Here is a 27,500-nt window from a genome sequence, read left to right on the forward strand (position 1 = left end):
ATAACACCATAGAAATAAGGATAAAAGACCTCAGTTACCACAACTGTCTACAAGGAAAACTGTTGCTCATAGCAACCAATCACAGCTCAGCTTATTTTAAACAGCTCTGGTGAAATGGAAGATGGTAAGTGATTGGTTGCTATGTGGAGTGGGCATGGCCGATACACACACATACATACACTCATTTTTATATATATATAGATTGAACTCTAGTGCCACCTATCAGAAGTAGCAATCCCACAAGTCCTTTTCCTTTCTAAAGAGACAATTTGCATATTTAATTTCCCAGAGGAGCATGCAAGGCATTTAAGTCTCCTCATACTGGCATGCCAGACGTGGCATGTCACTCTTCACAAGGAGAAATCTTACCCTTTAGATCTTAAATACTAAGCTTACAGACAGTTCCTATGATCATGAAACTGCCAAGCTCAGTGCTTTATTTGTGATGTGTGGCCATCAAGTTTGTGTCCTCAAACTTATTACCTATTAAACCTTACTGTGTCTGTGTGCTCCACTATACCACCCTCAAGCTATAGTCACACACAAGTTCTGATCCATTTATAAACTCCCCTCCATTCTCCTGATCTGTGTGAATCTGGACAATCTGAACTTGACAGATCAACTATTACATAGAGTACGTCAGCAGTTTTTGCCCTGCAGAATGTCTCCCACCTTTACTTACAGGCTTGATGTCTGGCAAAAAAAAGTTGAAGATTGAAGAGTTGAAACTTTAATGAGGTATGCCAGTTTTCGAAAACCCAAGATCTCCTTCTCTATACTCCACCCTTATCTCTTCTTCCCACAACCGCATACAAGACTTCTCCCGTGCTTCCCCCATACTCTGGAACTCTCTGCCGCAACACATCAGACTCTCACCAACAACGGAAACCTTCAAGAAGAACCTGAAGACCTACCTGTTCCGACAAGCCTACAGCCTGCAATGATCCTTGGTCTACTGAACCACCGCACAACCAGCTCAACCCTCTCCTAGTGTATCCTCACCCATCCCCGTAGACTGTGAGCCCTCGCGAGCAGGGTCCTCTCTCCTTCTGTTCTTGCGTGTCCCTTGTCTTGCACATGTTTATTGTACTTGTCTATATTTCCCCCTTTTCACATGTAAAGCGCCATGGAATAAATGGTGCTATATACATGTATAATAATAATAAATAATAATAATAATCTCCAGGCACAGTATGTTTTTAAACAAATATACCCATGTACGTTACTCGCCCTCCCCGGGTCCAGCCAAATCTCCGCAGCTGCTCCCAATGTCTGTTATTCTCTGCAGCACCAGCTTCACGCCGACAGCGCTGCAGCCAATCGGTGACCTTAGGGAGTCATGGTAAACCCTTGGAGGGTGAGAAAAGCAGCTTGATTTTTAAAAACAATCTGCACCCGAGAACACGGGTTTTCGAAAACCAGAAAACCCCTTCAAATCTCTAGGTTTTTTGTTTCTAATTTAGGAGTAATGTATGTAACGTTATTCTTAGATATAAAGAAAAAAAATGAGAACCACAAATCTGCTAAACCTGTAATTGGAATAAAATAAGAAAGAAATAGACAATCTGACCTCTGTCTGCCACTCTATTATTATTTGCTTTTCATAGCTCCTGTTTGTTTTACTGTGTAATTACCTTGTATAATGAGAGATTTTGGCAACCGGTAATGTAGTTGTGTTGTGTAAGGTCACGGCAGGATGCTGCACACTGACGCTGCCATATGCAGACAGTAATGTGGTGTGTATATAATCAATGAAACATCTAAGTATTTTGTATATTAAATCTTCAGATATATAACATTACTATGGTGTAAAAACATGGATTCTAATGCCCCTTGTACTTAATTTTTACTTATATTTGAGGACTAGAAAGAAGGACCAATCAGAACGGAGCCTGATATATCAGACCTTCTGCAAACTGTTATCAAGGTGTGCAGAATTATTAGGCAGCTTGTTTTCCTCAGGAAAAATGAGTAGAAAAAAAAGATTTAACTGACTCTGAAAAGCCATAAATTATTACAAGTCTTAAAGAGGGAGGCAGCAAAAAACCCATCAAATGTTTTTTGGGTGAGGGAGCAAAGAAACATATAAAGTAAAACTAATGCACATTAACTGGCAAAAATTAGAGAAGAATCAAAGGTGAAGTGACCAGAAACCCATTGTGCTCCAGTGCTGTCATATTCCAGAACTGAGACCATCCAACGGATGGCCATCCGTCAAGATCCGCCTGTAATGCAACTCAATGGGGAAAAAAACGGATCCGCCAAAAAAAATGGCGGATCCGTTTTTTTAAAAAAAAACGGCGGATTTTGACTGATGGTCAAAAACGGAAGTGTGAAACAGGCCTTAAAGTAGGGTGTGTCGTTATCCCATTGGCCATAGCAGGGAACTCGTTACTCCTGTGGGATATAACCTACACCCAAACTGCCAGAATGGGCAGCACTACAGATCTCAGGCATGCTAGTATCTCTAGCTGAAAAAAGTCTGCACCACACAAAGCTCATGGTATTGACACCTCCTTTATCATCAGCATAGACTAGGTGGAAAGGTGAGAAATATCTCAATATAGGAACACTATTTAAAGCGTAACCGTTGTTTTAATTTTTATTTCATAAATCAATAATACATATGAAATTAAGCAATTTTGTAATATGTCTTATCAAAGAAATCTGCGTCCTTCACTGCCAAAATTGATCAGTCATTATCGAAATTCTCATTTCTGAGGTAAAATCTGTACTCAGTGAAGGTAGACTTTCCCATTCTTGAGATAGAAGATGACTAGAGATGGGTGAACAGTAAAGTTCGGGGTCCAAACCAAATACCTACTGTTCAGGCATGGACCCTGAACACGCACTTCACCAGGATCGCTATGTTAGTGGTCGGGTTCGGCACCTCGAACATCTGCATGACAGCACGAAAAAACCTGCGGCTCTGATAGGCAGTAAGATTAATACCACCGATTAGCGCACTGTGGCTCCCACGCTGTCAGATGTAAAAAAAAATGGCATTGGGTCTCTCCTAATTTTTGACAACCAGCCAAGCTAAATCAGACAGCTGGGGGTGGTATTCTCAAGCTGGTAAGGGGCCATTGATATTGGTCCCTAGCCTAAATATAGCCGCCCGCAGCAGCCCAGAAAGTCGCATCTCCATTACTAAACCGTAGGCTTGATGTCACCAGACAACACAAAGGTGACATCAACCCCACAAATATGAACCCCACTTGCAACAGCCACAGGGCAAGTGGGAAGAGCCAGGCAAAGTGCTTTCTGGGGCGGCTGCTCACTGCTATTTTTAGGCTGGGACGGGGCAATATGCAGGGCCCCTTGCCAGCCTGAGAATACAAGCTCCCAGCTGTATGTTTTAGGTCGTCAAAAATGGGGGGGGACCACACACCATTTTTTTAAATTATTTAAATTAAAAAACAAACAATGTGAAACCCCTCTATTCTTGATAACAAGCCTTGCTAAAACTGACAGCTGAGAGTTGCAACCCCTAGATGTCAGGTTTGCCTGGCAGGGCAACGCATGTAATTTTTAAAATTTATTTATGTATTTATAGCGCCGGCTGATAAATACTCCCATCAGCCGTCACCTGCTCTCGCTGTTTTTAGCAGGAGCAGGCGTAGTCTGGTAAACTATTTAACTTCCGTAACAGCTGTGGGCTCACGCTGTCATCTGGCAGAGTGGGAGCCATGGCTTTCTGACAGGCGGTAAGGATGTCTCCGCTGATCAGAGGCAGTGTTTGCCACACTGTCATTCACTTGATTGTGTGGCAGATAGAGTTGAGCGATACCGTCCGATACTTCAAAGTATCGGATCGGAATGGATCGGCCGATCTTAAAAAAAAAGTATCGGTATCGCCGATTCCGATACCGGAAGTCCCATTCAAGTCTATAGGACTTCCGGTATCGGAATAAGAAAAATCCTGTTTTTCCCTTGTACAGCCTCTCTGGGGTCTGTACGGGCCTTTCGGGGGGCTGTGCCGGCCTGCCAGGGGGTCTGTGCAGGCTCCGGTGGTCTGTGCCGGCCTGCCGGGGGGCTGTGCAGGCTCCGGTGGGCTGTGCCGGCCTGCCGGGGGGCTGTGCCGGCCTGCCGGGGGGCTGTGCAGGCTCCGGGGGGCTGTGCCGGCCTGCCGGGGGGCTGTGCCGGCCTGCCGGGGGGCTGTGCAGGCTTCGGGGGTCTGTGCAGGCATCGTCCGATGGGACTACAAGTCCCATCGGGCGATGCCTGCTACCATGACAGTGATTGACACATAAGCCAATGATGGGACAGTAGTAGTCCCATCATCCGGCTAATGTGTTGAATGTAAAAAAAAAAAAAAAAATTACATGCTACATACATGCTACATACATACAACATGCATACTACATACATGCTACATTCATACTACATATATACTACATGCAACATACATACTACATATATACTACATGCATGCAACATGCATACTACATATATACTACATGCAACATACATACTACATATATACTACATGCAACATACATACTACATATATACTACATGCATGCAACATGCATACTACATATATACTACATGCTACATACATACTACATATATACTACATACATACTACATGCTACATACATACCACATACATACTACATACATACTACATGCTACATATATACTACATATATACTACATGCTACATACATACTACATATATGCTACATACATACTACATACATACTACATGCTACATACATACTACATATATACTACATACATACTACATACATACTACATGCATGCTACATACATACTACATGCTACATACATACCACATACATACTACATACATACTACATGCTACATACATACTACATATATACTACATACATACTACATACATACTACATGCTACATACATACTACATATATACTACATACATACTACATACATACTACATGCATGCTACATACATACTACATGCTACATACATACCACATACATACTACATACATACTACATGCTACATACATACTACATATATACTACATGCATGCTACATACATACTGCATGCTACATGCATGCTACATACACACTACATACATACTACATGCTACATACATACCACATATATACTACATACATACTACATACAATACATTCATACAATACATACATAGACATACAGTACATATAACATAGAGTAACATACTTACCAATACTTGTCACATTGTTCCCCGAAGCCATTGTCTTTTACGGAATAAATATTAACATAACAAACCACAAAAATACTCACCCACGATCCGAAGCAGTCCACGAGTGTGTCCCACGACGATCTTGGGTAGAGAACTGCAGCATCAGCTGTTGCTGCCGTTCTCTACGGGCTGCAGGAATCCAATGACGGAAGGTAGGTATCCTTCCGCACTGTATTCCTCCGCCACTTAAAAAAAAAAAGTCCCTAGTCTCACTTTATGCCATTGCTGCGTGGGAAATTCCCACACAGCAATGGCATAAAGTGAGACTAGGGACTTTTTTTTTTTAAGTGGCGGAGGAATACAGTGCGGAAGGATACCTACCTTCCGTCATTGGATTCCTGCAGCCCGTAGAGAACAGCAGCAACAGCTGATGCTGCAGTTCTCTACCCAAGATCGTCGTGGGACACACTCGTGGACTGCTTCGGATTGTGGGTGAGTATTTTTGTGGTTTGTTATGTTAATATTTATTCCATAAAAGACAATGGCTTCGGGGAACAATGTGACAAGTATTGGTAAGTATGTTACTCTATGTTATATGTACTGTATGTCTATGTATGTATTGTATGAATGTATTGTATGTAGTATGTATGTAGTATATATGTGGTATGTATGTAGCATGTAGTATGTATGTAGTATGTATGTAGCATGCATGTAGCATGCAGTATGTATGTAGCATGCATGTAGTATATATGTAGTATGTATGTAGCATGTAGTATGTATGTAGTATGTATGTGGTATGTATGTAGCATGTAGTATGTATGTAGCATGCATGTAGTATGTATGTAGTATGTATGTAGTATATATGTAGTATGTATGTAGCATGTAGTATGTATGTAGTATGTATGTAGTATATATGTAGTATGTATGTAGTATGTATGTGGTATGTATGTAGTATGTATGTAGCATGTAGTATGTATGTAGCATGCATGTAGTATGTATGTAGTATTTTTTTTTTTTTTTTTTTTTAACATTTAACACATTAGCCGGATGATGGGACTACTACTGTCCCATCATTGGCTAATGTGTCAATCACTGTCATGGTAGCAGGCATCGCCAGATGGGACTTGTAGTCCCATCGGACGATGCTTGCACAGACCCCCGAACATCAGCACAGACCCCCGGCAGGCCGGCACAGCCCCCCGGCAGGCCGGTACAGACCCCCACAGAGTGCACAGACCACCGGCAGGCCGGCACAGCCCCCCGGCAGGCCGGTACAGACCCCCACAGGGTGCACAGACCACCGGCAGTCCACACAGCCCCCCGGCAGGCCGGCAGAGACCCCCGGAAGGCCCGAAATGACGGCGCATCATGATGCGCACACACCGCGCATCATGATGACGTCAGGCTGTCAATCAACTTTGAACTTCCGATTCCGATGCCGACTTCCGATATTGAAAAAATATCGGAAGTCGGTATCGGAATTCCGATACAGCAAGTATCGGCCGATACCCGATACTTGCGGTATCGGAATGCTCAACACTAGTGGCAGACACTGGATGTTCGAGCCCCCCCATTCATGTGCATGGGTTAGGGTTTGGGTTCGGGTACTATTCTGGTACCCTAACCAAACTTTTTTTTACTGTTCGACCGCATCCATAGGACCTGGACATCCAGGGGTTCGCCCATCACTAGAGATGACAGCTGGTGTTACGGATTGACCTGTTTGGAGTAGTGATATTGCAACCACTAGAGGCAGCACTGGGCAGATAGTGTTGTGTGGAATAGGCTAGGAGTCGATACACAGGAACAGCAATGTAGTTTGATGGAATAAGCAGGAATCATGGTCAAGGAAGCCAGAGTGTTATGATTAGGTCACCAAGGAGGATAGCCGGGAAATAAGCTAGGCAACCAGAAAACCAGAAAGGTTGGTAACTAAGTGGATTGCAGACCCCTAAAACTAACAACACAACTAGAATTAGCCATGGGTCCTACCTACGATGCCCTAGACGCCTCATCACAGCCAAAGAGTTAACTAAACCTAAAGCAAGAAAGGGGAAAACTAAACTGCCCCGGAGTAGAACCCCAAAGGAATAGATAGCCCCCAAACATATATTGCCGGTGAGGCAAGATGAGGCACAAACACAAGCAGAAAATAGAGTAAGCAAATGATGGGGCCCAAACTGTCTAGATAGAACAGGACAGGAAAGATACTGTCTGCAATCACGCAAAAATCCCTAAGAAAAATCCAACACGTCTAATATGCAAAAATACTGAGGCCACACGACCTCTCCCCCACTAGATCTGGTGTGAACTGGAAGCAAAACAAAAGATACTGATATAACAGGGGACTAGCAATACTGAACAGACTGACATGAGCTGTGGCATATGGAACGGGGTCCAGCACTGGTCCCAGCAGGGAACAACGCTGAATCCACACAGCAAAGCAGAAAGCAGAGAAAGGCAAAAACTGGATCAAATGCAAATAGATCCCAGCAAAAAAATAACTTATCTGAACGATGCAGGACCAAGCAGGGGGCAAGCGGACTTCAAAATGCACAGGAAGAAAACCAAATCACCAGCAACAACTGAGGAAAGCTTGCTGACTAAAATCTTCCCAGTCTGTAACACCTGACCTCCAATCATCCTCTTCAGGTGATTGACTTCTGTTAACTCGACCAGCTCCATTACCCGCAGCAACCACCAAAGGGAGCCCAAACTCAGAAGTGAGGTCAAAAGTGTTCACAACACCAGAGGCTGTTTACCAGGAGCAGCAGTGTCATTTGAAGGAATAAGCAGGAATCATAGTCAAGAAAGGCAGGGGTCATTTACCAGGTGCAGCAGTGTCATTTGAAGGGATAAGCAGGAATCATAGCCACAGTTCATTTACCAGGAGCAGCAGTGTCGTTTGAAGGAATATCAGGTGGAAGGAAGCCTGACTAAAGGCAGGTAGCTCAATAATCACACAAGGAACTGAGAGCAAGGCCAGGTTTAAATAGGGAGTGCAATCAGAATGAGCCAATCAGGAACTCAGGATGATAACCAACAGGAAACTCAGGGAGGAGACATCAGCAATAACATAGGTACAAGTATTTGGATAAGCACGGAACTGTCCAGCGAGCTGAATAGCTCAGAAGGAAGAGCTGCAAGGTTGGAATCCTGACAGCTCGTGCTACTAATACAATTCTATGTAGTGGCATATATCTACATAGAATTGTATCAGTAGCAACTGCCATCTCAATAATGGGAAAGTCTGTCTTCAATGAATACAGATTTTACCTCAGAATTTTGATAATGACTGATCAATTTTGGCAGAGAAAGAAGTAAATTTCTCTGATAAGATATACAGTATTACAAAGTTGCTTATTTTCATGTGTACTATTGATTTATGAAATAACGGAAAATGTTTCCATCTGTAAACTTTCAATACAATATTTAAGGGGTTTTCTGGAAATGTCACATTTGGATTGTTTACTTAAACTAAAAGTAACTCCTGGAAAACCTCCTTTTTTCTAGCAACAGTTTTATGTTTAAATAGCTTCAGGGAATTCAGCAAAATTACAGCAAGTTCCTGTTTGTTTTGAGATTTGAAAAAACATCATGGCATATGGCAATATGAGTGCACGCAAGACTAAATCATTGTGGTTCTGACCTGTGTTGCATTTTCTTAACATAGCATATATCAGTGTTTTCCCTGCAGTTTTTCCCCAGTAAGATCAAAATGCTTTTGAAGCTTTTGGTTAGCCAGGGCTGGCGTGATCTCATCTGTGCATCATGGCATACCAATGATGTAGTTCCAGCCCTGACAAATCAAATGCAGCGCCAGAGACGACAGAAAGTAAGAGATTTGCGGTCCTCTTGTGGTTGTATTAAAAAAGGTTGCACCTGCCATTGATCCTTAGGCACCTGACCCAGCGCTTGTATCCACATCACCTGATGCCCAAACCAATGGAAACACAGCAGCACATTCAGGTACATTCTTTGGGTTATTGTTCTGATGGCATTATTTGGACATCTTACAGTAATATTACTTGGGCACTATGTGGCAGTATTACTTACTGTATCTAAACGAAAGACATAACTTGTTAAACTTCATGTGAGCAGAACTATTTTTGTGCGGTTTAATTAACACATTTTATGAGATAGTCTGCGAGGTTACCGCTGTGTGATGTGATGATGTGATGGAAGCGAGCTGTGTAAAATTCCTTCTGTCATACGAGGACCTTGCTGCATTTCACATTTCATATGCAGAGTTGAGTATATTGTGAATATGTTTAACGGTTTTTATGTAATCCACATTCTCATCTCCTGGAGGTGCATGGTAGAGAGCTGAGCAGCCACAATAGACCTCAATATTCATTTGTGAATTTGTGTATTTTTACAATGTGCTTGTCAATTATTGGACTTCCAATGAAATGAACGGAGAGAGACAAATATGTGCACCCACTCTTTGATCCCTGATGGCACTAAAATGGGATCTCATTCTTGAGATTGGACCAGTATCTACAAGACATTTATGGCACATTCTGCAGATATGACATAAATATCAATGATGGAAGTAAGTAAGTTTTCACTGCCAAAGTGCACGTCCTGCTGGAGAAATGTCTCTTGTAAAGCCTCAAGGTATGCAATTCCCATTTAGGGAGTTGTGCCAAATTTGGAAACTTGTTCTTCCTTTCTTCTTAAGTTTAGTAAGTTATCCTAATCCATAGGATAGGAAATAACTTCTTGATCTATGGGTATCCGACCACTGGGACATCTGTAATAATCAAATTAATTAAAAGTGCTGGTGTTTACTTACGGTATGCCAAAAAGTTAAGTCCGTGACTGGAGCCACATTTCTCTCAAGGTGACACTAGAATCATAGAATCATAGAATCGTAGAGTTGGAAGGGACCTCCTGGGCCATCAGGTCCACCCCCCTGCTCAAAGCAGGATTCGCTAAATCATCCCAGTCAGATGTCTGTCCAGCCTCTGTTTGAAGACTTCCATTGAAGGAGAACTCACCACTTCTCGTGGCAGCCTGTTCCACTCATTGATCACTCTAACGGTCTAATAAGATTTGCCAAATTCATTAAGTGGGGAGTGCCTCTTAATGAATTTGACACATCGCACTACATTGAACCGTTCATTAAGAGTGGAATTGGACCCTATATGTTGAGTCTACCATAATTAATATTAGACATTATAGATTGTATACAATGACAATGAACTGTACAATGAACTGTACATAGAATCATCCTGCGTCTCATCTTCCAGTACAGAGACACAAGGAGTCACGATTAGTTGACGTTGCATTAGTCAATGTGGTGAGAAAATTTATTTTTACTCCTCATTTCCTCTAACACCTCCTAGTGGGTACATGAGACCACCCCTGGGGGGTGCTAGCTTAGCCTTTAATTAGCAGATGATAATATAAATTGACTCTAATAAAAGAGGGAGAGGGGGAAGAATTATTTTCTTCTTGCTGACCTCTTTTTTTTTAAATACAGTAATTATCTCCCCACTGTCTATATTAGGTACAATCCATGCAAGCCGAATATGTGGGGCCCTGCTCCATATTCATTTTATAGATGGGTTACATGTAGAGAAGAGCAAAACAATTTTGTAACAAACTGAATTTTAAAAAAAATTATGATTTGTCAGAATCCAAATTTTAGGTGAGATTCAATTTGAAACAATCCAGCAAAATGGCGAGCATTTGCATCATATATATGTGGTGCCTGTAAGAGGTTACAAAATTATTCAAATAAGGATCAACCAGATCACAGGTTATCATGATATGGGGGATAAATGAGGTCCAGAAAGTATAAATCAAGGTGGTTTTTTTCACACAACGCATTTCGCTGCCTATAGGAAAGGAAAAAAAATACCTTGATAAAGGTTGCTCTTGGTCGCCAAAATTCATTGGTCTAAATATAAAACCTTAGTTTATACTTTATGGACTTCATTTATCCTGCAAGCACAGCCCGCAAGTTGTGATAATCTTCGATTTGGTAACCTTCTATCTGGAAGAAACTTTCCTCCAGCCACAGGGCTGCAGACGACAACATATTAGGCTTTTCTAGGTACTATATCCTCACACAACCCTCACAAGGTGAACGCTGCAGTCACCCCCACCCCCATCTTGCGCCTTACCGTTTGCCCTATCTGTTCACTTATGTCCCATTCAGATTTCCTTAAATTAATGGTTATGCTCACCTGCCTTAAGGTACTGTCACACTAAGCAATATCGCTAGCAATATTGCCATAACTTGTGACGTAGCAGCGACATTGCTTTGCGACATCGCTGTGTCTGATACTTACCTACGACCCCGCTGGTTATCGCTGATCACGCGAGAACGTCCTGGACTGTTTCTCGTCGTCAGCTTCCTGCGGCGCTTCCTGTGGAGACGAACGACGAGCGTGGAGCCGGGCGGGAGGACGCAGGATCGCCTAGTGTGACAGGTAAGTAGCGACCCCCATCCCCTGCGATGTCGCTGGTGAGATCTGCCTATGTGGCAGCTCACTAGCGACCACTTAGCGATGTACCAGCGATCCTGACCGCGTCATATCACTGGTCGGGATCGCTGGTACATCGCTAAGTGTGACAGTACCTTTAGTCCCGACACTCACCTGCCCTGCCGTAGGTCCCTGGCCGCTCCTCCGCTTACCTTGGATCGGTGTTCAGATAGGCCTTTGGTCCTACTATTTCAATGCTGACTAGTCATTATGCATACACATGGGATGTGACATAAATCATTAATGTAAATGATGGTCACTGAACCCCCAAGAGGCCATCTGAGGCTTACTTAGTGCCCTAAAATACAAACTGAAGACCGGTGTGAAACAAGCAGAGGAGAGCTGCATAGGCAGGACAGATGAGAGGCGAACCTGGAACAGGTTAGTGTTGTCTTTTATTACAATTTATTTCTAATCCTCTATTTGTTATGTTCTGGGGCTTGAAAATGACCTCAGAGCATAATAAATGTATTTTGGGGTAAATCTTTTCACTAGTTTTTAGTTCTATGAAATGAAAATAATGAGATTACAATATATAATTATTAGCTAACAAATCAGCAAATATTATTTCCATCGACATTGCAATTTTATACCAGATTTTGGAAGTACAGAGATTAGAGGCGAATTATGGACGCTGCTCATCTCTTCCTGCTCAAGCTGCCTCCTAAGTGGTTTTACAGAGTTAGTGGTCCTTGGTCATTTCTCAGTGTGTTTGAGGCAGAAAAACACTATGATAAATTATGGAAAAGATCAAAAGAATAAAAACTATACAAATTTGTCATTTTAGCATCTGTAACAACTCATACAATTATATATATATGTATATATATATAATATATATATATATATACTCGTGTATAAGCCGAGTTTTTCAGCACATTTTTTGTGTGTTGATAACGCCCCCCTTGGCTTAAACACAAGTCATTGTCCAGAAAGCCGGCGGGGGAGAGGGAGGAGCGGAGCAGTGGGTCACAGAGGCAGGAGTCGGTGGCTGCGAATGTAACTGTGCCCGCTGCTAAAGAGAAATGAATATTCATTGCGCTGGCAATGAATATTCATTTCTAAAAAAACCTCCTACTTACCTTCCCTGCGTTCCCTCGCAGCATCTTGTTCCGGCTTCCAGCAGTTGCTGCAGCCGAGTGATCACGCGTCCCCGCTGAGTGGAGAGAGGTGAATATTAATTACCTTAATGAGCAGGGACAGATGATCGCTCGGCTGCAGGAGCTGATGGAAGTCGGAACAAGATGCTGAAAGGGTGCGCAGGGAAGGAATTTATTTTTATGCTTTTCTTATGGCGGGCCATGCATACAAGGATAAGGATGAGGAACCATGCATTCAAGGACAGGGATAAGGAGCCATGTATACCAGGACAGGGATGAGAAGCCATGCAGACAAGGACAGGGAAAAGAAGCCATGCATACAAGGACAGGGATGGGGAGCCATGCATACCAGGAAAGGGATGAGAAGCCATGCAGGCAAGAACGGGGATAAGGAGCCATGCATACAAGGATGGAGATAAGGAGCCATGCATACAAAGACACTGATGAGGAGCCATGCATACAAGGTTGGGAATGAGGAACCACGCATACCAGGATGGGGGAAGTGGGGACAATGCATATCTGACTTATACTCAAGTCAATACATTTTCCCAGTTTTTCGTGGCAAAGTTAGGTACTTCAGCTTATACTTGGGTCGACTTATACACGAGTATATACGGTATACAGTATATGTACATGTATATATCCACTCCATTCAATGCCAGCAAGCAGTTAATCCTGAATGCTACATATGTCTTTTTAACTATGCAAGCTTATATTTGGTAACCAGCTTACTCAATTCCTGCTCTGATTTCAACTCCTGTGTATATCCACTCCATTCTATGCCAGCAAGCAGGTAATCCTGAATGCTACATATGTCTTTTCAACTACTGTATGCAAGCTTATATCTGGTATATAGTTATTTCAACTTATTCTGTTCCCTTATGTTGTGAGGTCAAGAAACTTTCAAAGTGGTTTATGATGCATGTAGGGCTGGACATTGGTTTATGTGATCAGTACTTTTATTGTGCCCTGCTGTTATAGTTTATTTTGATTGATTGTTAACGAGGGGAGAAAAAAAAACAGATCTAAGCATTAGCCTCCTATATATTCAGACCTAGCTTGGGGCATCCATTTATGCAGGGGGGCATTTATGTCCATTTAATCTAAGTACATTTGATCAAAGTATGAGGCAGTTATAAAATGGCAGTTAGACAGGGCTGGAGACAGGTAAGACATTTATATACATCTACTCCCTGTACATCTGGAATGCAACAAATACATACCATATGCATTTGTGTAATTTATATCCTAGCCGCTGCATTCTCACACAGCCACCGCCCTGGCATTAACTCTCTACACTCCATCTATATTGGCCCTTCACTTCTTTCCTCTCCTATGTATAGCACTCACGCTCTTTTCACATTGCTAAATTGAACAGATCCATCCAGTCCCACCATTCAACATCAGAGCCGCTCTCACAAATCACTCAACCATCTGCTCACTCTTTCTATCCTCTGTCAGGAACACCGCACTACACTGAGCCAGTGCGCATGTCCTGAGTACAAAAAACCGTGCTCAAAGATACCTGTGGAGCAGGGCAGCAGCGGTGACAATGCGTGCATCAAACTATCAGGACCTGAAGCATGTGACTGCTGGGGGCATGGCCTAAGCTCCAAAGAGCTAGGAGCTGCAGGGAAACTCCTAGAAAGGTAATTACGGGACAAGTTACCAAGGGGCATAGACAGGGGCGGAAACCAGATCAAGCCGGGGTCAATGCACGAGATAGCAGGACAGTACCAAAGAGTTAGACAGAGCAGATAGTCAGGACGTAGCAATAGATCAGAAAACCAAAACAGGCAATAGACGGTACAATAGGGGCAAACGGTAGTGGAGTAACAATAGCCAAACCAGGAGGTCAGAACCAGAGAAGACAATAGTACCTAAAACGTGAGACGGAGTTCAGAGTGAGGGGACAGGCTGGGTCATACATGGGAATCAAACAAGCAATGCAGTACATGCACACCAGGGGGTCTGTCAGACACACAGCCAGAATAACAGTATAGCTGACAGAGAATGCTAGTCTGGATTGAGTATAAATACCCCACCCAGATCCAAAGAGAGGCCGGCAAAAGTTAACCCTGTGAGAACAGGATATTAACCATGTCCTAACCATGACAGTACCCCCCTCTTAATGGGGGGCCACTGGACCCCAGGTTTCTCAGGGTATCTGGCATGAAAAGCCCGCACCAGTCAATCAGCGTGCACCGAACTGGCCAGAACCCACGACCGATCCTCAACGGAATATCCCTTCCAATGGATAAGGTACTGAAGTCTCCGGCACACCCACCTCGAATCAATGATGCGCCCTACCTCGTACTCCAGTTGACCCTCTACCAACACTGGTGGAGCCACAGATGAGGGATCTTCTCTAACTGTCCCCACAGGTTTTAATAGGGACTTGTGGAAGACGTTAGAGATTTTGAAGGAGGTGGGCAACTGTAATCTGTATGCCACCGGGTTGATCACCTCTACAATCTTGTATGGGCCAATAAATTTGGGGCCCAACTTCATAGAGGGTATTTTAAGTTTGATGTTACGGGTGGACAACCAGACTTTTTCTCCCACTGTCAACGCAGGAACCACCCCCTCCTCCTGTCTGCAAAATGTTTGAACTTCTTCTGGGCTTTGGAGATGTTCCCCTGCACCTCCTTCCAGAGGGTTTTTAATTGTTGTACCATCCCCTCGGCACCACGGCAATCCGAATCCATATGGGAAAATTCCCCAAACTGCGGAACAAACCCATAATTGACCTGAAAGGGAGACTTTCCGGTAGACTCATTAATCCAACAGTTGAATGCAAGTTCTGCCATGGGTAATACCTCACACCAGTCTTCCTGTCTGGAGGAGGCCAGGCATCTCAGAATCTGCTCCAATGACTGGTTGGTGCGTTCAGTTTGTCCGTTGGATTCTGGGTGATAGGCAGAGGAGAATGAAAACATGACCCCCAACTTCATACAAAACGCTCTCCAAAACCTGGCCACAAATTGCACACCCCTGTCCGACACCACGTTCACAGACACTCCATGCAGTCAAACAATGTGCTGTATAAACAAGCGGGCCAAGGATTCAGCAGATGGTAATGCAGGTAATGTCACAAAGTGGGCTTGCTTAGAAAATCTATCAACCACTACCCATACCACTGAGTTGCCCTTGGAAGGTGGAAGATTAGTGATAAAGTCCATGGACAGGTGTGTCCATGGTTTATCCGGAATTGGCAAAGGCACCAATTACCCGGCCGGCCGGACCTGAGAGCTTTTAGAGCGCGCGCACACCCCACAAGTATTCACAAACCTTTTTATATCAGTACCATAGAGGGCCACCAAAAACCCCTAGCTACTGCCCCCCGGGTAGCTGTAATACCAGGGTGTGCACTTAACACAGAATCATGAAATTCTTGAAGGAGTGTGGGATGGAATTGTTAGGGTACAAACAATTTACCTGGGGGTTTACTCCTGGGAGCTTGTGCTTGTGCTTCCAGAATCTCTCTCTGTAACTCAGAGGAGATTTCGGCTACAACCACTCCCGGTTGAAGAATGGAGGAAGGAGGTTCTGGAGGGGACACAGAATCAAAACTTCGGGATAAGGCATCTGCCTTTACATTTTTAGACCCTGGTCGGAACGTGATGGTAAAATGAAATCGAGAAAAAAAAGTGCCCACCGAGCCTGTCTGGGGGTCAATCTCTTAGCAGACTCAATAAAGGCCAGGTTTTTATGATCAGTGATGACCGTAATGGGATGAGCGGCCCCCTCCAAAATGCCTCCATTCTTCGAAAGCCAACTTAACTGCTAAAAATTCCCTGTTACCGACATCATAGTTTCTCTCGGCCGAAGAGAACTTCTTAGAGAAAAAGGCACAGGGTTTGAGGTTAGTCAGGGTAGAGGGGCCCTGTGACAATACTGCCCCCACCCCCACCTCCGAAGCGTCGACCTCGACAATAAAAGGTCTCGACGAATCGGGTTGAACCAACACAGAGGCTGTAGTAAAACACTTCTTTAATGCCAGGAAGGAATTTTTTGCGGCCATGGACCAATTTTTTACATCTGCCCCTTTAAGAGTGAGGTCCGTCAAGGGTTTCACCACCTGCGAGAACCCGTTAATAAACTTCCTATAATAATTAGCGAATCCCAGAAATCACTGCAACTCCTTCAGGTCATGAGGCTGCACCCAATCTGTAATGGCCTGAACATTCCCTGGATCCATGCGGAATCCCTCTCCGGATACAATTACACCCAGAACCAAAGAGAGGCCGGCAAAAGTTAACCCTGTGAGAACAGGACATTAACCATGTCCTAACAATGACATCCTCCTTCTCCTAGTCACAGGAGACATTGCTCCCAACCCTGGTCCCCCATGTTATAGAAAGTCAAACCCCCCAACTGCTACACTCGGAAACCCCTCTAATCTTATAAATATTCCCTGCATGCCTTCTGTCTCTCTTAATTTTTCCCCTCGGAATTCTCGCTCGGTGCATGATAAACTCTCATCCATGACTTCTTCCTTTCGAATTCTCTTAACCTTCTGGCTCTTACTGAAACCTGGATCCAACAGTCAGACACTACCGCTGCTGCTGCTCTTTCATATGGGGGACTACACTTTTCTCATACCCCAAGATCAGACAATAGAGCAGGTGGAAGCGTTGGTCTGCTCCTATCACCAAAATGTACCTTTCAGGTTATCCCTCAAGTATCCTCACTTGTCTTCCCTTCTTTTGTGGTCCATGCCGTCAAACTCTACACCTCCTTCTCCATGCGAGTGGTGGTGGTGTATCGTCCTCCCGGCCCCTCCCATCAGTTCCTGGATCATTTTGCCACCTGGCTTCCACATTTTGTCTCCTGTGACATCCCTACCCTCATCATCGGCGATTTCAACATCCCCATTGCTCTTCCCCTCTCCCCATCTGCTACTCACCTTTTATCTCTAACCTCCTCGTTTTGGCCTTTTGCAGCTTACTAACTCTCCAACGCATGAAGACGGAAACTCCCTCGACTTGGTCTTCTCTCAGCTTTGTGCAGTGGATGATTTTGCAAACTCCCCTCTCCCGCTCTCTGACCACAACCTTCTTTCATTCTCTATCAAGAACTGCCATCCCACTCAGGTCACCTCCACTGTCCATACTTATAGAAACATACAGGCCATTAACACCCAGAAACTTATGAAGAACTTGCAGTCATCATTGGCCCCTATCTCCTCCCTCTCATGTCCTGATACAGCACTGAAGCATTACAATGAAACACTTCAAAGTGCCATGGATGAATTTGCACCTCCTATACACAGAACAACACGACACAGACAGCGACAACCCTGGCACATCCTGCAAACACGTTTCCTGCAGCGGTGCTCCAGATGCACCGAACGTCTGTGGAGAAAATCCAATCTACACGAAGATTTCATCCATTATAAGTTTATGCTTAGAACATACAACACTGCCATTCACCTCTAAAAACAAACCTATTTCAACACCCTCATCACCTCACTGTCCAATAACCCTAAACGTCTCTTTGACACTTTTCATTCCCTACTCAACCCAAGAGTGCAGGCCCCAACCAAGGAACTTCTAGCTGACGATCTGGCCAATTACTTCAAAGAATAAATTGACCATATCCGACAGGAAATTATCCCCCTATCACCTGACACCATGCACTGTCCTCCCTCCCCCACTGCATCTAGCTCACTCTCTGATTTTGAACCAGTCACAGAAGAAGTAAGCAGGCTCCTTGCATCTTCACGCCCAACCACTTGCACCAGTGACTCAATTCCGTCACATCTCCTCCAGTCCCTTTCCCCTGCTGTCACCACTTACTTAACTTAAATATTTAACCTCTCTCTGTCTTCTGGTATCTTTCCCTCCTCATTTAAGCATGCCATCATACATCCACTACTTAAAAAACCATCTCTCAACCAAAACTGTGTCGCTAACTATAGACCTGTCTCTAATCTTCCTTTCATCTCTAAACTCCTGGAACGCCTGGTCCACTCCCGTCTTATCCGCTATCTCTTTGATAACTCTCTTCTTGACCCTCTCCAATCCGGTTTCTGCTCTTTACACTCTACTGAAACTGCCCTCACTAAAGTCTCTAATGATCTACTAACAGCTAAATCTAATGGTCACTTCTCCATACTAACTTGGATCTCTCTGCAGCATTCTACACTGTGGATCATCAGGTCCTCCTCACTATGTTCTGCTCCATCAGCATCAAGGACACTGTTCTCTCCTGGTTTTCCTCCTATCTCTCTGACCGCTCTTTTACTGTATCTTTTGCTGGTTCCTCCTCATCTCATCTTCCCCTTACTGTTGGGGTTCCTCAAGGATCAGTCCTAGGCCCCCTCCTCTTCTCTTTGTACACTGCCCCTATTGGTCAAACAATCAGTAGATTTGGTTTCCAGTACCATCTCTATGCTGATGACAAGCAATTATACGCTTCTTCTCCTGACATCACGCCTGTGTTTTTGGAAAACACCGGTGATTGTCTAAACGCTGTGTCTAACATCATGTCCTCACTATATCTGAAACTGAACCTGTCAAAGACTGAACTTGTGTTTCCTACCTCTACTGATGTACCTATACCCGACATTGCCATTTCTGTGTGTGGTTCCACTATTACTCCCCAGCAACATGCCCGCTGTCTTGGAGTCATACTTGACTCCGAGCTTTCATTCGCTCACCACATCCGATCACTGGCTCGCTCTTGTTATCTGCACCTCAAAAACATTTCTAGAATTTGACCTTTTCTTACTTTTGACTCCGCAAAAACTCTTACTGTTTCTCTTATTCATTCTCGTCTGGACTACTGTAACTCTCTACTAATCGGTCTCCCTAATACTAAACTCTCCCCCCTTCAATCTGTTTTGAATGCTGCAGCCAGGATCATTTTCCTCGCCAATCATTATAAGAGGTAAATAACAACCATTCATCACTTTACAAACATCAATTCAACCTACAATAGTCAACATAAAGATAACAGTCTATGCCTCCTGGATTACTGAATTTACGTATGAATAATTAAGATTAAATGCTGTGTTGTCACAATCACCTACATGGAAATAGGAATCTTCTGTCTGAAGGAAACTCGTGGAGGTTAATGGGAAAGTGTTGTGGGCATGTTCTGTGATCTATGCAGAGGGTACTATGCAGAGGTCACCTGTTGATAATACAAGCTTTATAGCAGCTGAAATTAATGAAAGACAAATAAAACTGTAAAGTCTTAGGTTACTACAATAGAGGAAGAAATAAAATACAGACCTCTACACACTAAGTTCAAGGAAGCTGAATACAGACCCTTATCTCTGTATATTGCTGACTTATCTATATGTCCAGAAGTACAACAGAGTTGTGAGCTGTTACTAAATTCTACATAGGCTAATCATAATGAGATGACTCTTTTCACTTATCCCAGTCTACACTGCAAAGCTGGAAAGTTATCGTCACAAAACAATAAAAATTTAGTAACTGTTTTGATAGTCAGTACTGTAAAGTTACAAGATTGTTTGAGGATTTTTAAATTACAATTCCTAAAATCTACATTCATAACAAAAAAAAATTTACTTTATAAATGGAGTTTTGTAGCAGAAAGATGAAGCAAATGAGTGAAAAGATTGGACATGCAATTACTGGCAACATTTCTGTAATTTTTCACATAGTTGTTTGTTGATATTTGCTTCTTTAAAAGTACGAACCATTGAAAGACATAATAATCAGCATTCAATGGGCGATTACACAATGAAATGGAAACTAAATACATTTTGTTCGAAGAGTGCAGGAAGCTTTGGAAAGTTCATTAATTTTTTAATTAACAAAGAGGATTTTCTTTCAAAATTAAGGGATAAATTGACTTTTAATGGGGACATTGTTTTCCCATTGAAATGTTTGTTGTCTCCATTATATACTTTTTAGTCTCTGCAGTAATGCCATGCAAATAAAATGAGAACAATATAAATACATTGGAGGGGATCCGAGTAATTAAAACGTAACAGTCATTAAAAACGAATCTTCTCTCTCATTACTATCCTTTAGTTTACATATTTCTGCATCCCATTTTTCCCAATCTACTTACTGACCATAATATGTAACGAGCTATAAATGGAGTGTAGTTATGAGACTTGGTGGGAGTTCACTCCTAGGACCCTTATTGATATAATGAATGAAGGCGGTTTACAGCAAATTTGATGTCATGGGAAACTGATAGTCAAGAGACACTGCTGTCATATATATACATGTAACGGTACATAGATATCGATGTGTTTGGACAAAACTCTAATGTGTAAGGGGGAGCTGGCCAACAGATTGTTGGGGGGAATGTTGATTGGGCATGTCTAATTTTGGACTGCTGGTTGCATTTTCTACTGGAGAAAAGAAAATGCCAGATATACCTGGCGACGACTTTCTCATAGAGAACACAAGAGTGCTCGGCCAAATAGGCTCTCCATTGTTTGGGAGAATCAGCCAAGATGGATCCAGGCCAAACTATCAGTCAAAGCAATTTCGGCCAACAGCCATCTAGTGTGTGTGACGGCCTTAAAAGCAGTTGTCCAGATTTGAGATGAAACTCTGCAGACATTCTATGTGACTGCAGACTGATGAATCCTCACAAGGTGGGCACCGCACGCTGTCAAGATCCTCTGGTGCCAGGTGATCGTGTGACCGAAAGCATGCGATTTGCATATTTACAGCCACATTCCCGATGGACATGCGTAGCCTTCAATTCACGTCTTATGTCACATAGAGTGACTGCAGCCTTTCATCACAAACCTGGATAGCCCCTTTAAGGCCTCATTCAGACATCTGTGATTAACGAACATCTTTTATCCATGTTATTCACAGGACAAGAACACATTGCAGTCAATCGGCTGTTGGCATATCTGCAAAAGCAAACCCACAGATGTTTGACATTGATCCGATTCCGGATTCAAAATTGCAAAATCAAATTAAAGGATCAGTGAAAAAATTGGACAGCACATAGATGTCATCTATGTGTCATCTTACTGCTGTCCGTTTTTACTGTTTAAAAGGTAGGAGAAACCTGAATTTTTTTCATCTTTTTTTTTTGCATTTGAGAAAAACAGATGTCAAGCTGATGTTAAAAATGGACACAAGGAGCAAAAATGGATGAAAATCAGATCCAGCAAACTGAAGACAAATTATATTTTTTCTTATACACAAAAAAGGACTTCTGATTGAGGCCAATTATTTACACACTCTATTGAACTGTTTGCACTATTTGTATTGGATTCCTCCAGGGTTGTATATAGAAATCAGGGAGCCTCAAAACAGAAGTCTTAATTGGATCCCCAACCTCCAAAAAATATACACACGTGGTGGAAATTGTTGGTATCCCTCGTGTAATGACAGAAAAACCCACAATGGTGACAGAAATAACTTGAATCTGACAAAAGTAATAATAAATAAAAAATCTATGAAAATGAACAAATGAAAGTCACACATTGCCAATGGGTTGGCATTACAGGTAGGGGTGTGCAGGACGTTTTCCAGTACACTATATGGTACAACTCGTCCTGTGAAAAACAAGCCCTCACATGGCCATATTGATGGAAAAATAAAAAAGTTATGGCTCTTTGAAGAAGGGGAGCTAAAACTGAAAACACAAAAAAAGAAAAATCCCAAGGTGCTGAAGGGATTAACACAGTATGATGACCACTTACCCATTAATTAAAAAAATGAAAAAAAAAATCCCTTTTCCCCTGAAACTCTACATAAAGGGCAGAATGTAGTGATGTCATCGTGCCCGCCGTGCTGAGACATTGCAGCACAGGTGTACATAGAGATCCACGGAACACTGAGCCTATGACTCCTTGTTCTATCATTGTTTTCAACTGTATTTGCGGTATGAATGCAGATACTGTTGAAAAGGTAACGCAAGGGGGGCCGATACCTGCATTTGCACCGAGCCCCTATGACTTTGGGCCCCATAGCGGCCTCGTGGTCTGCCACTAATGGTGGTATGCCTCGTATTTCACGTGTCTGCACCAAACTATTCTTCGTAATTGTTACAATGATTCACCCCCATAATATGATCAATACATTTCAGGAAGGTAATGGTGACAGCTAAATAAAATAAGAAATAAATAATAATTTGTAAAATGATAAATAAATAATAAGGGACAGTATAGATCTGTTTGCGTACCAGCACTAACCAATGTGCACTTTATGTCACTATTCTATGGATACTTGTGAACAATGTGGCTAAGGTTCACATCACGTTTGCCTCTTCAGGTGAGTGCCGAATTTCTCCGGTAGATGCTTTTTGCATATAGAGTATACAGTGGGTACGGAAAGTATTCAGACCCCTTTACATTTTTCACTCTTTGTTTCATTGCAGCCATTTGGTAAGTTCAAAAAAGTTCTTTTTTTCTCATACACTCTGCACCCCATCTTGACTGAAAAAAAAATAATTGTAGACATTTTTGCAAATTTATTAAAAAAGAAAAACTGAAATATCACATGGTCATAAGTATTCAGACCCTTTGCTCAGTATTGAGTCTTCTTGGAAATGATGCAACAAGTTTTTCACATCTGGATTTGGGGATCCTCTGCCATTCTTCCTTACAGATCCTCTCCAGTTCCATCAAGTTGAATGGTGAACGTTGGTGGACAGCCATTTTCAGGTCTCTCCAGAGATGCTCAATTGGGTTTAGGTCGGGGCTCTGGCTGGGCCAGTCAAGAATGGTCACAGAGTTGCTCTGAAGCCACTCCTTTGTTATTTTAGCTGTGTGCTTAGGGTCATTGTCTTGTTGGAAGGTGAACCTTTGGCCAAGTCTGAGATCCAGAGCACTCTGGAAGAGGTTTTCATCCAGGATATCTCTCTACTTGGCCACATTCATGTTTCCTTCAATTGCAACCAGTCGTCCTGTCCCTGCAGCTGAAAAACACCTGCAAAGAATGATGCTGCCACCACCATGTTTCACTGTTGGGATTGTATTCGGCAGATGATTTGCAGTGCCTGGTTTTTCCACACATACCTCTTAAAATTATCACCAAAAAGTTCTATCGTCGTCTCATCAAACCAGAGAAACAAATTTCTCATAGTCTGGGAGTCATTCATGTGCTTTTTAGCAAACTCTATGTGAGCTTTCATATGTCTTGCACTGAGGAGAGGCTTCTGTCAGGCCACTCTGCCATAAAAGCCCGACTGATAGAGGGCTGCAGTGATAGTTGACTTTGTGGAACTTTCTCCCATCTCCCTACTGCATCTGTGGAGCTCAGTCACAGTGATCTTGGGGTTCTTCTTTACCTCTCTCACCAAGGCCCTTGTCCCATGATTGCTCAGTTTGGCTGGACGGCCAGGTCTATGAAGACTTCTGGTGGTCCCAAACTTCTACCATTTAAGGATTATTGAGGCCACTGTGCTCTTAGGAACCTTGAGTACTGCAGAAATTCTTTTGTAACCTTGGCCAGATCTGTGCCTTGCAACAATTCTGTCTCTGAGCTCCTTGGCCAGTTTCTTTGACCTCATGATTCTCATTTGGTCTGACATGCACTGAGAGCTGTGAGGTCTTATATAGACAGGTGTGCGCCTTTACAAATCAAGTACTATCAGTTTAATTAAACACAGCTGGACTCCAATGAAGGAGTAGAACCATCTCAAGGAGGATCACAAGGAAATGGACAGCATGTGACTTAAATATCAGTGTCTGAGCAAAGGGTCTGAATATTTATGACTATGTGATATTTCAGTTTTTCTTTTTTAATAAATTTGCAAAAAATTCTACATTTCTGAGGTTTTTTCAGGCAAGATGGGGTGCAGAGTGTACATTAATGAGAAGAAAAATAACTTTTTTGAATTTATCAAAGGGCTGCAATGAAGCAGAGTGACAAATTTAAAGGGGCCTGAATACTTTCTGTACCCAATGTATGTCGAGATGTGAACATTGCCTAAGGTAATCACCTGTTCCTCCCACGATAACTGTGAAATGTCGGACTGTGTCAGTACGTAAATCACTTTTTCGCACACAGCAGGTGTTAGGGTGAAGCCCAAGGCTAATACCAATTTATCGTCATCATTTTTTCATTCATTTTCCTGTCCGTTTCCCGATGTGTGGCTTCATTGAGGGAAGATCGTCGGATGCACCCTGCAGAGCGCTGAACTCCCCCTCAACGGTTTTGTTCTTTGGCTTTGATCTCTCCATGCATAATATCGTCTCATTCTTGCTTTGCCATGCTAAATTTCCTTTCCTTTTCCAAGTGTATGTACGATATGAAATCACTGAACGCTGGAAAATTAACACTTACGTGGAAGGAGTAAATTTCTTTGCACCTTTGTGATGTTCCTCTATGTGCAGACCTGGCAGGAGCACATTAGTGAGAGTGAGGTAATCTCGTAACGGCCCCTAATACAGCTCATTCTCGTCTCCCCAATACTGTAATACTGTATGTACAGTAGGTTTTCTATCTCTCGCCTCCGAAGTTTCCATGGTTTCACGACCCTTCATTGCCAAAGAATGGAGACAATTAGGACCTTCCAGGCATTGACTGATCCAATTAAATGTAAAATATCTATAGAGAAAAAACTTTGAGAAATGTCTGTTTCCTAAATAAAAGTAAGGAACCTGACGTGAGCAAGATATAGCGAGGTTCATGCTTTATTATTAAACCTTATTGTTAAGCCACTTATTCCATTTTTATTCCAGCGGAGCTAAGGCAGAGTTATAGTTAGTCTTACCTTCACCTGTGTTACAGGTAGAGTATGATATTGAGCCCATGGCCCCTCTATCCGGCTGCGTCTTCACCTTCCGATATTTCTTTAGTTCCTTGTCTCTTTGCCAGCAGTCTCTCTTTAAGGGCTCGTTCACACATTCGATTTTTTCATAAGAGTGCTATCCATGGTTTTCATGAATAGCACTCATACCTATGACATTCTATGGGCGACGCACATGTCCAAATTTCTCCTTGAACCGACCGGTCTGCGAAAAATATCTGAGACATATCCGATTTTGATCCATATCACCAATGCAAGTATATGGGACCATGAAAATAAAATCGGACCGCACTCTGATGACATCCTATTGTGGCCCGATTTTCATGGACTGTCAGAATGGAAGAGGTGGAGAAAAAGGGATGACATTCGGAACACGCTCTGGTCAAACTCTTATCAAAATAATCGGTTCTTCTCGTACTTGGAAAAATCAGACATCTGAATGAACCCTAAATGCTCACAAATTCCTTCAGTCTTTATAAAGTTTGTCACAGAGGAGAAGAGAGAAAGAAGGGGGATAGGAGGAGATGAAGCAGCAAAGGAGAGAGGAGCAGCATGAGGAGAGGAGATGGCTCTCTCCAACTAAATGAACACTGCAAAAATGAATCAAAGGACTAGAAAAGACTCCAAACTGTAGGCTTTATATGTACATTTTCTGGCAGCTATAAACTAATACATGTAAAGAGCTATCTAAGGACTGACTGCGACTATTTCTTCAGTGACATATACTTTGTAAAGTGACTGATTATCACTAAGATTTGCCACACAATGAGGTTGTCTGGTACTTTTGCATGGGATAGGTCATCAATACTGATCGGTGCGTGTTGACACCGAGCACCCCTGCAGATCAGCTGTTCCCAGTATCGGCACCAGCCGGATGTGATTAGTTTTGGAGCTGCACAGCATAGCTCTGTCATCTGCACAGTGGCCACAGGGTGTAAATGCAGATCATTCGAATAGGGGGCGAATGTGCAGTACCCAGGAGTGGCCATTATGCAGTTGACGGAACTGTGCTGTGCAGCTTCACAACTAATCACATCCGTCCACCGCCAACTCCAGGAACATCTAAATGGCCGGGTGTTGCATCACCGCTGATTTGGTATTGATGAGATATCCTAAGGATTGGCCATCAATATTAAAGTTCTGGATGACCCCTTTAATGCCATTGGAGGCCTGCTCCTCCATCCCAACAAAGGAAGAACGCACCGATGCGTCACCTTCACAGTTTTTCCGCCGCATAGGGATGTTCACGGCCACATGCTAAAGTGAACCTCCAATCAAATTTATGGGGATAGCTCCACAGCCAGGTGGCCATGAGCGCCATGATGCTTGGGAAGCTAAGCAGTACAAATGCAGAGCTGAGGCTCCTTCATTCTCAAGATTGGTCATGGTCCCAGAAATTGATGCCCAAGCAGCAACCATTAAGTAATGGCATATCCTAGTGATTGAGATGGAGATGACTCTTTGATATCAGGTCCGGGTTCAACAAAATAACCGCAGCATGGGCTTTTATGCTTTCATATTCATGCTTCTGAATAGTAGCTATCCCATATTGGTAGATGGCCACCCCTGGCACTGCACAAGCTGAGTCACCATGTAGACCTGGACTGTGGACGGTGGAGTTGTATCTTATAAATGTAGCTTTGGCTGATGGTCTAAGAATACATTTTTTGCCATTGATTATATTCTCAAATTAAACAAAGGCGGTTTTATAAAAGCTGATAGAGCAAATGATCCGCTTTTATGCAGTATCAGTATGGTTGGAGCTAAGAATATAAAAATTATTAAAGGAAACAAAAATGTGATTTCTCTATTTATAAACATGAAATTGCTATGACCTTGGCCACATTTGCGGAGTTAGACAAGTTTGGGGTTACAGTTGTTCGGGTACACATTCTATTTATACTGAAGGCGTAGACACTTGGCCTACAGAGATCTAAGTCTATTTCTTCCTATAGAACTGATTTTATGGGCAAGCTGAGGTCAGCAAAGCACTAGACACTCCAGCTGTTAAATTTTAGCATGTATTAA

At 42.8% G+C, this 27,500-nt stretch overlaps 1 protein-coding gene across 2 annotated transcripts in view; it reads right to left on the reverse strand.

Moving 5' to 3' along the window:
* The window catches only part of TMEM74 (transmembrane protein 74), a 103,050-nt gene that overhangs the window by 63,927 nt on the left and 11,623 nt on the right, over positions 1-27,500 (reverse strand). Inside the window, exon 1 of one of the 2 annotated variants that reach the window (XM_073590189.1) lies at positions 25,007-25,126. The exons of the other annotated variant lie outside the window; for it this stretch is intronic. The gene's annotated coding sequence lies outside the window, so the exon portion shown is untranslated. Of the gene's footprint in view, positions 1-25,006; positions 25,127-27,500 lie in introns of those variants that run through there. 2 annotated transcript variants of the gene reach the window in all.

Source organism: Dendrobates tinctorius, unplaced genomic scaffold, assembly GCF_039654945.1.
Source record: "Dendrobates tinctorius isolate UK_male_01 unplaced genomic scaffold, ASM3965494v1 ptg000116l, whole genome shotgun sequence".
NCBI classification, from domain to species: Eukaryota; Metazoa; Chordata; class Amphibia; order Anura; family Dendrobatidae; genus Dendrobates; species Dendrobates tinctorius.